Source organism: Pristiophorus japonicus, chromosome 14, assembly GCF_044704955.1.
Source record: "Pristiophorus japonicus isolate sPriJap1 chromosome 14, sPriJap1.hap1, whole genome shotgun sequence".
NCBI lineage: Eukaryota > Metazoa > Chordata > Chondrichthyes > Pristiophoridae > Pristiophorus > Pristiophorus japonicus.
In genome coordinates, this window is record NC_091990.1 from 67265069 (window position 1) to 67279645 (window position 14577).

General features: G+C 47.9%; 1 protein-coding gene across 1 annotated transcript in view; it reads left to right on the forward strand.

Moving 5' to 3' along the window:
* LOC139279937 (KH domain-containing, RNA-binding, signal transduction-associated protein 1-like) overlaps positions 1-13503 on the forward strand; it is a 77059-nt gene extending 63556 nt beyond the window's left edge. The window contains exon 11 of the transcript XR_011596556.1: positions 3006-13503. The gene's annotated coding sequence lies outside the window, so the exon portion shown is untranslated. The remainder of the gene's footprint in view (positions 1-3005) is intronic.
* Positions 13504-14577: the final 1074 nt, after the last annotated feature.

Sequence of the window (14577 nt, forward strand, 5' to 3'; positions counted from 1 at the left end):
GGAGAGGGGGATATGCCGGGCCATGAGGTTACAGATTGCGGTGGACTACAATTCTGCTGCTGATGGCCCACCTCATGGAGGCCCAGTTTTGAGCTGCTAGATCTGTTCTGAATCTATCCCATTTAGCACGGTGGTAGTGCCACACAACACGATGGAGGGTGTCCTCAGTGTGAAGACTGGACTTCATATCCACTTCATATCCACATGCTGTCATGGATAGGTGCATCTGCGACAGGTAGATTGGTGAGGACGAGGTTGATTCTCTCACCACCTGCTGCATGGCCCAGTCTGACAGCAATGTCCTTCAGGACTCTGCCAGCTCGGTCAGCAGTGGTGCTACCGAGCCACTCTTGGTGATGGACATTGAAGTCCCCCACCCAGAGTACATTCTGTGTCTTTGCTACCCTCAGTGCTTCTTCCAAGTGGCGTTTAACATGGAGGAGTACTGATTCACCAGCTGAGGGAGGGCGGTAGGTGGTAATCAGCAGGAGGTTTCCTTGACCATGTTTGACCTGAAGCCATGAGACTTCATGGGGTCTGGAGTCAATGTTGAGGACTCCCGGGACCACTCCCTCCCGACTGTATACCACTGTGCCGCCACCTCAGGTGGGTCAGTCCTGCTGGTGGGACAGGACACACCCAGGGATGGTGATGGAGGAGTCTGGGACATTGGCTGAAAGGTGTAATTCTGTGAGTATGACTATGTCAGGCTGTTGCTTGACCAGTCTATGGGACAGCTCTCCCTATTTTGGCACATCCCCAGATGTTGGTAAGGAGGACTTTGCCGGGTCGGCTGGGCTGGGTGTGCCGTTGTCATGTCCGTAGCCGGTGCCGAGGGTGATGCCGGGTGGGCCGTCCGTTTTTTTTATTCTTATTGTTTCTTGTAGCGGTTTGTTACAACTGAGTGTCTCGCTGGACCATGTCAGTGAGCAGTTAAGGGTCAACCACATTGCTGTGGGTCTGGAGTCACATATAGACCAGACCGGGTAAGGACGGCAGATTTCCTTCCCTAACGGACAGCAGCGTACCAGATGGGTCTTTATGACAATCCGATAGTTTCCTGGTCACCATTACTGATACTCGCTTTTTATTCCAGGTTTTTAAAATGTAATTAACTGAAGTTAAATTCTCCAGCTGCCGTGGTAGGGTTTGAACCCATGTCTCTGGATCTTTAGTCCAGGCCCCTGGATTACTGGTCCCGTAACGTGACCACTGTGCCACCATTGCTGGTGAGCCGGCTGTGGCAGCTGGTGCATGTGTTGTGCCGATACCGGTGAGCTGCCGGCTGTGGGCCGCTCTGGGTTCACCAGCCAATCACAGGCAAGTTCTGCGCTCGGGTGAGTGGGGCAGCACGGGGTGGGCACCCTGGGGTGGGAGAGAACAATGTGCAATGCAGCAGGTGATGGGAATGGTCGCCCTAGTAACAGCAAACCGTATCCCATGGTTTGTGAGCCAGGTGCCCAGCCACATCGGGCAGACTGTCTGAACCCGGCTTCCATTTGATGCAATGAATGTGCCTTTCAGTGTGTCCTGGGCCCTGAGCACACGGAGCATGAGGTGTGGAATTTCTGTATTTCCCAGTCAGTGAGGGGGCCGAGGACCAGCAGTGCCAAGCTGACTGCCCTTGGCCATGTCCCTGTAGGAATGATCCCCAAGGCAGCAGGTTGTGTTCAGTAATTCACTGCCTGTGGTCGCTCAGAGCAACCTTGGGAAGAACTAGACACTGTAATTGATGAATGTGCCAGCCAGTGAGGCACAGGGACCCACAGGAGGTGAGACACCTCTGGGATCCTGTCTTTAAATCCCGGGGAGGCAAGTTGTGAAGCTGAATTTAACAACTCTGCCATTTGTAGACTGGCATCATGAAATCTGGCCGGTCGTCATAGAAACATATTGGGTCACCTAAAGTCCCCCAGGGAAGGGAACCTGTCACCCTGACCTGGTCTGACCTTCAAGCAATAGTGGGGTCAGAGCGGGGGGAGGTGTCATAACCCCACATCCGATTCTCCCCATCCCCAGCCCCGGACATTTTGAGGTCAGCTTTGGGAAACCCAGCTCCCAGCTCGAATGGCCGACTCGGTAATTCAGCATTGCCCAATTCACAGCTCAGTCTATTCTTGGCAAGTCAGCCAAAGGTCAAATTTGAGCTATCCCCTCCCCACCCGGCCCCTCCACACCAACCGGCCCCTCCACACCAACCACCGACCACCTCCCCCCCCCCCCCCCCAGCCCATCACACTGGTCCATGGCCCCACCCCATCACACTGGTCCATACCCCCACTACACCCAATTCCCACCCCACCGGTCCATGGTCCCACCTCCACTGATCTCAGCGCCGGCCCTGAGTTAGAGATGGAGAAAAGTCGGCCAGGGTTTCTGCTCCCAAGCCCAGACTTCTGTCTCCTGCTGCAAACATGTGATTGCGGGCGAGGAAAGGACTGAGCTCGTGTAATGCCTCCTGTTGTCGAATAGCCTGCTCACGCTGACTCTCTGGGCTCATGCACAAAGAATGACTTCCTGCATGATGCAGCAGAGGTCTCAAAGTAAGAGCCAAAGCCAGGAGAGGAGGGGAAAGATCCCACGCCGATCACGGTCCTTGCACATCACTTTGCCCTGTTCTCTGACACTCGATAGGGTCGTGCTCTAGCCCTTTGCTGGGGGCTCACCAAGCACCTCTTTTCCCCCCTGCACCCCCCCACCCCACTCCTGAGCTTGGCAGCTCACACTGTGAGGAGATCCCAGCCGTGCTCAGTGACTTTCCCCTGTGAACTCTGACCTGCTGTGCTCGATAACCTTCCCCTGTGAACTCTGACCTATGTAGTGAGTATTCAGACACTGAATTCTGGAAAGGGATTAATGGAGGGCTTGGGGCTGGGACCACCTCAACTCCAGTTCACCAGTGGAGAGATTACTTTCTGTTCAAAAATGTTCCCACGCTCACGAGGCGGTTGATGTGAGGTTGGGCTGTTTGATGATATACTGTTACTGCTTGGCTTGTCTTTCAGGTTATGTGAACAGAACGAGAAGATCAAACTGAGCTGTAGAAAACCCCGTCAGAACAAGCTGCTGCCTGTCTCCTGTCTGTTTCTAAATCCACACCAACCGATCGTCGGTCTGAAGACTGGTCCTCAACTCCAGCAGTATGCAGCTTCAAAGCAAACTTACACAGGATACACAGCACAGAAACAGGTCATTCGGCCCAACCAGTCCATGCCGGTGTTTATGCTCCACTCGAGCCTCCTCCCGTCTTTTCTCATCGAAATCTATCAGCATAACCCTCTATTCCCTTCTCCCCCCATATGCTCGTCTAGCCTCCCCTTAAATGCATCGATACTATTCGCCTCAACCACTCCCTGTAGCAGCGAGTTCCACATTCTCACCCCTCTTTGGTTGAAAAAGTTTCTTCTGAATTCCCCATTGGATTTCTTGGTGACTATCTTATATTGATGGCTTCTAGTTATGCTCATCCCCACAAGTGGAAACATTCTCTCTGAATCCACTCTGTCAAAACCTTTCATAATTAAGTCACCCCTCAGCATTCAAGAGAAAAGAGACCCAGCCTGTGCATCCTTTCCTGATATATATACCCTCGCATTTCTGGTATCATCCTTGTAAATCTTCTCTCTAACCTCTCCAGTGCCTCTATATCTATCTTATAATATAGCGACCAGAACTATACGCAGTGCTCTGTGGTCTAACCAAGGTTTGATAGAAGTTTAGCATAATTTCCCTACTTTTCAATTCTATTCCTCTAGAAATAAACCCTAGTGCTTGGTTTGTTTTTATGGCCTTGTTAGCCTGTGTGATTTGTGATTTTTAGTGATTTGTGTGTCTCTACTCCGAGATCCCTTTGTTCCTCTTACCCCACCTAGACTCTCACACTCCAAGTAATAAGTGACCTCCCTATTCTTCCTACCAAAATGTAATACCTCCCATTTATCTGTGTTGAACTTCATTTGCCAATTATATGCCCATTCTGCAAGTTTATTAATGTCCTCCTGTAATGTGTTGCAGTCCTCCTCAGTATTGACTATTGCCCCTGATTTGGTGTCATCCACAAATTTAGAAATTGTGTTTTTGATTCCAAAGTCTAAATCGTTAATATAAATTGTGAACAACAGTGGTTCCAGCACTGATCCTTGTGGAACAACACTACCCACCTTCTGCCCCTGTGAATAGCTGCTCTTTACCCCTACTCTCTGCTTTCTGTCTGGAAGCCAGCTAGCGATCCATTCTGCTACTTGTCCCCTGACTCTGCAGTCTCTGACCTGGTTCATCAGTCTATTATGGGACACCTTACCGAAGGACTTTTGAAAATCTAGATAAATTACATCTAATAGCATTACCCTTGTCTACTCTCTCTGTTACCTCTTCAAAACATTCAATGAGGTTGGTCAAGCAAGAATTTCCCTTTTGAAGTCCATGCTGACTATTCATTATTTTTGGTTTCTAGATGTTCTTCAATTTTCTCCTTTAGTGGGGATTTCACTATTTTTCCTTGCTTCAGAATTATCCCTCACTCTAACTCTCGGGCTCGGAATCACTGAAAACCTTGCACTAACTGTAGCACTATATGATGCACTTTGATAGGAAGAATGAGGAGAGACAATGCAAACTAAATGGTACAATTTTACAGATGATGCAGGAGCAGGGGTTTATGTACGTACATACGAGGCATAGAGTACAAAAGCAAGAAAGTTATGCTACACCTACAGTGATAGGGACTTCAATTATCCCAATATAGACAAGGGAAAAACAGTGTTAAGGGCAATGAGGGTGAATAATTCCTAAAATCTGTACAGGAGAACTTTCTTCATCAGCATGTTTCTAGTCCAACGAGAAAGGAAGCAGTGCTGGATCTAGTTCTGGGAAATGAAGTTGGGCAAGTGGAGATGTTTCAGTGGGACAACATCTGGGGAATAGTGATCATAATATCATTAGGTTTAAAGTAGTTATGGAATGGGTCAAAGAAAAATCGATGGTGAAGTGAGCAAGTTTCAGTGATTTGCGAAGAGATGTAGCACAGGACTGGAAACACAGGTTGGTCAGAAACAGTAAATAAACAAAGGCAGGCCTACAAGGCAGAGATAGTTCGGGTACAAACCGAGCATATTCCCATACGGAGGAAAAATGGGGCTTCCAAAGCTAGAGCTCCCTGGATAAAAAGAAGTAGAGATTAAAATAAAATAGAAAAAGAAAGTTGATGACGCCATGCCAGAATGAGAATACAATCAATAACCAGGAAGAATACAGAGAATTATGTAATCATAGAATCATAGAAGTTTACAGCAGGGAAGGAAGCCATTTCGGCCCATCGTGTCTGCACCGGCCGACAAAGAGCTACTCGGCTTAATCCCACTTTCCAGCTCTTGGCCCATAGCCCTGTGGGTTATGGCACTTCAGGTGCACATCCAAGTACCCTTTAAATGTGGTGAGGGTTTCTGCCTCTACCACCCTTTCAGGCAGTGAGTTCCAGACCCCCACCACCCTCTGGGTAAAGAAATTTCCCCTCGTATCTCCTCTAAACCTCCCCCCAATTACTTTAAATCTATGCCCCCTGGTTGTTGACCCCTCTGCTAAGGGAAATAGGCCCTTCCTATCCACTCTATCCAGGCCCCTCATAATTTTATACGCCTCAATGAGGTCTCCCCTCAGCCTCCTCTGTTACAAGGAAAACAAACCCAGCCTATCCAATCTTTCCTCATAGCTAAAATTCTCCACTTCAGCCAACATCCTCATAAATCTCTCCTGCACCCTTTCGAGTGCAATCAAATCTTTCCTGTAATGTGGTGACTAGAACTACACACAGTACTCCAGCTGCGGCCTAATCAGTGATTTATACAGTTCAAGCATAACCACCCTGCTCTTGTATTCTATGCCTCGGCTAATAAAGGCAAGAATTCTGTATGCCTTCTTAACCACCTTTATAAGAACATAACACAAGAAATAGGAGCAGGAGTAGGCCATATGGTCCCTCGTGCCTGCTCCGCCATTTAATACGATCATGGACTCGGGTCCACTTCCCTGCCCGCTCCCCATAACCCCTTATTCCCTTATTGTTTAAGAAACTGTCTATTTCTGTCTTAAATTTATTCAATGTCCCAGCTTCTACAGCTCTGAGGCAACGAATTCCACAGATCCACAACCCTCTGAGATAAGAAATTCCTCCTCATCTCTTTTTTAAATGGGCGGCCCCATATTCTATGATCATGCCCTCTAGTTCTAGTCTCCCCCATCAGTGGAAACAGCCTCTCTGCATCCACCTTGTCAAGCCCCCTCATAATCTTACATTTTTTGATAAGATCACCTCTCATTCTTCTGAATTCCAATGAGTAGAGGCCCAACCTACTCAACCTTTGCTCATAAGTCAACCCCCTCATCTCCGGAATCAACCGAGTGAACCTTCTCTGAACTGCCTCCAAAGCAAGTATATCCTTTCGTAAATATGAAAACCAAAACTGCACACAGTATTCCAGGTGTGGCCTCACCAATATTCTGTATAGCTGTAGCAAGACTTCTCTGCTTTTATACTCCATCTCCTTTGCAATAAAGGCCAAGATACCATTGCCCTTCCTGATCACTTGCTGTACCTGCATACTAATCTTTTGTGTTTCATGCACAAGTACCCCCAGGTCTCCCATCTTTTTCTCCCATCTTTGTATCGTCAGCAAACTTGACTGTTACACTCGGTCCCTTCCTCCAAGCCGTTAATCTAGATTGTAAATAGTTGGGGTCCCAGCACTGATCCCTGCAGCACCCCACTAGTTACTGATTGCCAACCTGAGAATGAACCATTTATCCCCACTTTTGTTTTCTGTTTGTTCGCCAATCCTCTATCCATGCTAATATATTACCCCTAACCCCGTGAACTTTTATCTTGTGCAGTAACCTTTTATGTGGCACCTTGTCAAATGCCTTCTGGAAGTCCAAATACACCACGTCCACTGGTTCCCCTTTATCCACCCCGTTCGTTACATCCTCAAAGAATTCTAGCAAATTTGTCAAACATGACTTCTCCTTCATAAATGCCTTTCATAAATTCATATCTACCTGCTCTGCTACCTTCAGGGATCTGTGGACCTGCACTCCAAGATCACTTTGTTCCTCTGCACTTCCCAGTATTCTACCATTTAATGTATTATTCCCTTGCCTTGTTAGCCCTCTCCAAATGCATTACCTCACACTTCTCAAGGGACCTAGTACTGAGCCCTGCAGAACCCCATTGGAAACATCCTTCCAGTCACAAAAACACCCATCAACCATTACCCTTTGCTTCCTGCCTCTGAGCCATTTTTGGATTAAACTTGCCACTTTGCCCTGGATCCCATGGGCTTTTACTTTCATGACTAGTCTGCCATGTGGGACCTTATCAAAAGCCTCTCTAAAATCCATATACACTACATCATACGCACTGCCCTCATTGACCCTCCTTGTAACCTCCTCAAAAAACTCAATTAAGTTCGTCAGACACGACCTTCCCTTAACAAATCCATGCTGACTGTCCTTGATTAATCCGTGTCTTTCTAAATGAAGATTTATTCTGTCCCTCAGAATTTTTTCCAATAATTTTCCCACCACTGAGGCTAGACTGACTGGCCTGTAATTACTCGGTCTATCCCTTGCTCCCTTTTTAAACAAAGGTACCACATTAGCAGTCCTCTGGTACCGCACCTGAAGCCAGAGAGGATTGGAAAATGGTCAGAGCCTCTGCTATTTCCTCTTTTGCTTCTCTTAACAGCACGACTGAGGTACTGAATAAGTACTTTGGATCTGTCTTCACAAAAAAAGAGGATGAAGTTAATGTTGGTGTAGAGATAATGGATAGCATGAAAATTAGATAGAAAGGAGGTGCTAAATACGTTGGCATCATTGAAAGTTAGCAAGTCACCCAGTCAAAATTGTGGGTTTATGTCCCTCTCCAGAGCCTTGAGCACAAAAGTCTAGATTGACATTCCAGTGCAGTGCTGAGGGAGTGCTGCACTGTCGGAGGTGCCGTCTTTCAGATGAGATGTTAAACCAAGGCTCCGTCTGTTCTCTCAGGCGGATGTTAAAGAACCCATGGCACTATTTCAAGGAAAGGAAGGGGAGTTAACCCCGATATCCTGGCCAATATTTATCCCCTCAATCAACATCACTCGGAGATCTTGCGGAGATATCGTTGGTGGTATTTCTCCAGCGACTTGAGATGTCTACTGTACATGGTCCATGTCTCTCAGCCATACAGAAGGGCGGGTATTACTACAGCCCTGGAAACCATGAGCTTGGTGGCAGTTTTGAGGGCCTGGTCTTCAAACACTCTTTTTTTTCCTCAGGCGGCCGAAGGCTGCACTGGTGCACTGGAAGCGGTGTTGGATCTCGTTGTCGATACCTGCTCTTGTTGATAGGAGGCTTCCGAGGTATGGGAAATGGTCCACGTTTCTCAGGGCCGCGCTGTGGATCTTGATGGCTGGGGGACGGTGCTGTGCGGTGAGGACAAGCTGGTGGAGGACCTTTGTCTTACGGATGTTTAGCGTAAGGTCCATGCTTTTGTACGCCTCAGTAAATATGTCGACTATGTCCTAGAGTTCAGCCTCTGTATGCGCGCAGATGCAGGCGTCATCTGCTCCCGGTTGGAGTGGAACTAAACTACAGAACCAGTGGGAATCTGTTCAACTTTTTCGACCAGGTCCAAGACGACCCCAACCTCAGTCATCAGAGAGATTATCTGGTCATTAACAGATTGCTGTTTGTGGGAGCTTACTGTGCACAAATTGGCTGCTGCATTTCCAACATTACAACAGTGACTACACTCCAAAAAATACTTCAACTGTAAAGCATTTTGGGACATTTGGTAGTCATGAAAGGTACCACATAAATGTGAGTCTTTCTTCTTTCAGGCCGAAGTCTGTTTTCTAGCCTAGATTTTTAGTTCTCTAATCTCCCTGTGGGAAGTACCTGGAACCATGGTAAATATGTTAAACATATGTAGCTGAAGCAAAAAGCAAATGTTCCCAAGTCTAAGTATTGAGTGTTACTGAGAAAAGGACAAAAACAAAGAAAAACATAAAAATGGTTGCTGTGGACTTTCTTTTCCTCGTAACAGTGACATATAAGAACAATTGGAAATAGGAGTAGGCCATATGGCCCCTCGAGCCTGCTCCGTCATTCAATGAGATCATGGCTGATCTGATCATGGACTCGGGTCTACGTCCCTGCCCGTTCCCCATAACCCCTTATTCCCTTATCGTTTAAGAAACTCTCTATTTCCATCTTAAATCCATTCAATGTCCCAGCTTCCACAGCTCTCTGAGACAGCAAATTCCACAGACCCACAACCCTCAGAGAAGAAATTTCTCATCTCTGTTTTAAATGGGCGGCCCCTTATTCTAAGATCATGCCCTCTAGTTCTAGTCTCCCCCATCAGTGGAAACATCCTCTCTGTATCCACCTTGTCAAGCCCCCTTATAATCTAATACGTTTCGATAAGATCACCTCTCATTCTTCGGAATTCCAATGAGTAGAGGCCCAACCTACTCAACCTTTCCTCATAAGTCAACCCCCCTCCTCTCCGGAATCAACCGAGTGAACCTTCTCTGAACTGCCTCCAAAGCAAGTATATCCTTTCGTAAATATGGAAACCAAAACTGCATGCAGTATTCCAGGTGTGGCCTCACCAATACCCTGTATAGCTGTAGCAAGACTTCCTTGCTTTTATACTCCATCCGCTTTGCAATAAAGGCCAAGATACCATTGGCCTTCCTGATCACTTGCTGTACCTGCATACTAACCTTTTGTGTTTCATGCACAAGTACCCCCAGGTCCCGCTGTACTGCGGCACTTTGCAATCTTTCTCCATTTAAATAATAACTTGCTCTTTGATTTTTTTCTGCCAAAGTGCATGACCTCACATTTTCCCACATTCTACTTCATCTGCAAAATTTTTGCCAACTCACTGAGCCTTTCTATGTCCTTTTGCAGATTTTTGGTGTCCTCCTCACACATTGCTTTTCCTCCCATCTTTGTATCATCGGCAAACTTGGCTACATTACACTCAGTCCCTTCTTCCAAGTCGTTAATATAGATTGTAAATAGTTGGGGTCCCAGCACTAATCCCTGCGGCACCCCACTAGTTACTGGTTGCCAACCTGAGAATAAACCATTTATCCCTCCTCTCTGTTTTCTGTTCTTTAGCCAATCCTCTATCCATGCTAATATATTACCCCCAACCCCATGAACTTTTACCTTGTGCAGTAACCTTTCATGCGGCACCTTGTCAAATGCTTTCTGGAAGTCCAAATACACCACATCCACTGGTTCCCCTTTACCACCCTGTTCGTTACATCCTCAAAGAATTCTAGCAAATTTGTCAAACATGACTTCCCCTTCGTAAATCCATGCTGACTCTGCCTGACCGAATTTTGCTTTTCCAAATGTCCTGCTTCTTTAATAATGGACTCCAACATCTTCCCAACCACAGATGTTAGACTAACTGGCCTATGGTTTCCTGCTTTTTGTCTGCCTTCTTTTTTAAATAGGGCCGTTACATTTGCAGTTTTCCAATCTGCTGGGACATATCAGTGTTCCTGCTAAATTTTAAGCATGGAAAGTGTAAGAATTGGCGAAGAGAAATATCACTGGGGACATCTGAGGTCTTGATGCATCATATGTTGCAGTTATACATAAATCTACGTTTTTGTTTATATCCATTGCTCAAAGAAATTACCATAGCAACCATTTATTTCATACATACTTACTCACATTTCAGACGGATATCCGCACTCATTTGTCAACCATATCATTATAATAATAATTATAATAATAATTGAAGTATTGATTCTTTTTAAAGATAGAAGTACTGAAAAATCAAAATAGATCTGAAAAAAGTTAGGGGCTGAAAAGGAATGCATAATCTGTGAATCATCATCAGAATCCAGGGTTCCTGTATCCCCAGAACTAGAAGTCTCGGCAAAGATGCAACATTCTCACAACCTGCACCCGAGCAGAAGTCGGTGCAAGGTAGCTTGTTGAGAAGACAAGAGCACCTTCCTTGTGCAAACTGTGGGGCCGAAATTCAGGGTCTCAAAGAGCCTCCTTAATGCCCGCTTGCGGCGGCCATTGATAAAAATCGAATGGCCGCCGCTTTGGGGTCAACAGACTGACCCGACCTAAGTTCAGGTCGGGGGGTTTTTGGCCTGGACTCCATCCTATCCAAGTAGTTGCACCACCAATTTAAAGGAATTAAAAAACTACTTAACAGCCATTTTCACCTCCCCACGATCCCGACAGGTTTCTCTGCCGGTGTATCAGCTCCGCACTGAGTACGGCCCGGCAGCGCAGCCCTTAAAGGGGAGGGCCCACTGCCGCTGCGCCCTTAAAGGGGAGGGCCCACTGCCACTGCGCTCTTAAAGGGGAGGGCACACTGCCACGGTCACAATGGAAGAATATTTGCCGGCCAAAACCCTCCCTGGTGACCCAGTGGCCAAAGTTAAAAAACGATTGCATCTCTCCCCTTTAACAGAGGGGAGAGAATGTGGTGACGCACATGTGCTGTGACATCATCACGTTGATTGCCAGCAGCGGACGGCACAAACGACCCATTTTCAGCCAATCAACCTGGCTTTGAGTCTAAGGCCTGCCCCCGTTATGATCCATTTCCTGTAAAATGGATCTACTCACCACACCAAGAGTTCCAACGGTGAGTAACAGTTAAAAAAATCATCGGTGAACAATGAGCAAGCTCCATTACACTGGCTGGTGCTGGAGGAAGTGTCATCCAGTCTGTGACACGTACATCATCTTCAACTTTCCACCCATGGTCCTTTGGAGATGGGATTTCCAGAATGTTCTCGAGACATTGCTTGTGAATTGCAGACTGGTAATTGGCACACTGTATATGCTTGTACAGTGAATCGATATTTGGTGGCAAGCACTTCCGGTCTTGAGCATTTGACATCTGGCCCGGTTCATATCTCTGCATCCACTCTGCCCGTAGAGTTCACAAGTGTCTGCCTCTAGTTCTTCACAAAGGGATTGTGAAACAACAAGCCAGGTCCCTAACTTCCAAAGTGTCGAACAGTGCTCTTTGCTGGCGATCTGAACTTTCGATGATTTCAACTTCCTCATTCCACGCTCCCTTTCTCACACACACTCCCTCTCTCTCACGCTCTCTCTCAAGCTCGCTGTCTTTCTCACGCTCTTACACCGCTCTCTCTCTCGAGCTCTCTCTCACGCTCTTACACCACTTTCTCTCTCAAGCTCTCTCTCTCTCTCTCTCGCTCTCTCTCTCACGCTCCCTCTCATGTCTCTCTCTCGCTCTCTGTCATGCTCCCTCTTATGTCTCTCTCTCTCGCTCGCGCTCTCTTATGCTCTATCTCTCATGCTCATCTCTCTTGCTCTCTCTCACGCTCCCTCTCATGTCTCTCGCTCGCTCTCTCTCGCTCTCTCACACTCCCTCTCATGTCTCTCGCTCTATCTCTCGCGCTCGCTCTCTTACGCTCGCTCGCTCGCTCTCTCGTCTCTCATGCTTTCTCACACGATATCTCTTACTCTCTCACACTTGCTCTCACTCTCTCATGCTCTCTCTCTCACACTCACGCTCTCTCTCGCTCACTCACTATTATTCATTCTGTTAACAAAGGTTTTGTGGTACTGATGTGAAGTGCAATAAAAGCTGGCTGATTTCTGCGGGCTGAAATTGCCTCCGCCGAAAACGCGGCGCACTTGCCCTGTTTCAGCCGATTTTACCGGCGCGTGAATGCGGTGGCCTCCTGAGCGAAATTCTGCTCTTTGGATTTTTTTTTTTTACAGCGGCCCGGAAGTCGGTCACAATGGGAACGGTAATGCCGCGGGGGGGGGGGGCGGAGTGTCCGCTGCTGTCACTCATCAGCGGAGCGCTGATGACTCATCACGCTGGTGCGTCACCACGTCTCTCCCCTTCACTGAAAGGCGAGAGCCGGTGCGAGCCTTTAAGTTAGGTCCATTAGGCCACCAGGGAGGGTTTTGGCCGGCTTGTTGGTCTCCCGGCCGAACAGGGGGACGTAATTGTTGGCCAAACCTGGCAGTCAGCCGACAAAACAAAAAAATGGCGGCTGCAGCAGTGCCATTATAAAGCACTGGCAGCAAAAGCTGCTTGTGGCACTGAGCGGCGGCAGCAAGATTTTCTCGGTGGAGTTTCGCATTCGGCGGCAGGGGGGGGGAATCGACGGTGTGCACTCTGATGACGCACTTAGGACGGATCAGCAGCAGCGGAGCGGGTCACCGCTGGAATACCGCAGGAGTGGAATTTTCAAAATGGCGGCCATTACACACAAAATCTGGGCATTCCACTCCGCAACGTGGCCGCTGATTTCCAGTGGTAACATGCCTTAAAGGAAGGGGCAACTTTGGTCCTTGATGTTTGGTAAGTTGCACTGAGCACTGTCGAGGGTTGTTGGGTTTGAGTGTACTGTGCATTCTGTTGTATGATGTCATGTCGATGTTTTAAACTGGATTTACTAATTAAAACAAAGGCTGCGGATTGAGAAATGTTTCTGACTGCACTATTTGGTGTTTAATCCTGTCTTTCCAACTGCCTAGGATCTAAGCTCTGGAATTCCCCCTCTCAGCCTCTCTTTCCTCCTTTAAGACGCTCCTTAAAACCTACCTCTAACCTAGCTTTTGGTCGCTTGCCCTAATATCTCTGTGGCTTGGTGTCAGATTCTGTCTGATAACGCTCCTGTGAAGTTTACTGAGGTTTTACTACAGGGAGGTTTTCCTATGTTAACGTCACTATATAAATGCGGGTTATTGAGGTGGGCTGTGTTTGGAGATGTCGGATGCCCAGGTGGTGTGTGGCGGGGGCAGAACCCCAATCAAAGATAACGGCAGCATTCTACGCTGGACCAGCTGCTCTCGCTCGCTCCCTGCTCCCTCCCACATGTGCAGGGAGCCGAGGGGTTTGGTACGAGAGGTTCATCAAGTGCGATACAGCACCTCCCTGCTGTGGCTCTGGCACTGGGTCCACAGCCAGCAGCCAGTGAGAATGCAGACTGAATGTGCCCGGTAAAACCAGTGAGGTCTTGAGATGCTTGACAGATTCCCAGCACCAGAGCTGGAAAGCTCGTGTGAGAGAGCATCTCCTCCAATCCCTTACCCAACACCTCAGTGAACGCAGGTTGAGCACTCTGAGGGAGCAGTGCCAGCTCCTGGGGGCCTGTGGTGGCAATGCCTGCTCCTGTTCTCCCTGAGGCTGCCTCGCACCACGATGGCCTGCCGTGCCGTGAGACCAGCCAGCGTGCTGTGGTAATTGCTGGGCCCTGGCCGCCTCCTATAGGCCCAACAGGGGCCTGCATGGTGCGGGGGACAGCACACAGTCCCTGCATGGGTAGGGGGAGGCTCTGCAGGAATTGTTTCTTTAAAAGCAGGACCCCTGAGATCGGGGCCTCCTGGGTCACCAGCTGAACGTGGGGTCACTGCCATGGTAAGTAAAGGAATGTCGATGGATGCTATTTATATGGTCTTCAAGAAGGCTTTCAACAAGGTTCCACATAAGAGACTAGCAACAAAAATGAGTGTGCATGGAATTGGAAGCAACCGATTGCCTTGGGTAGGGAATTGGCT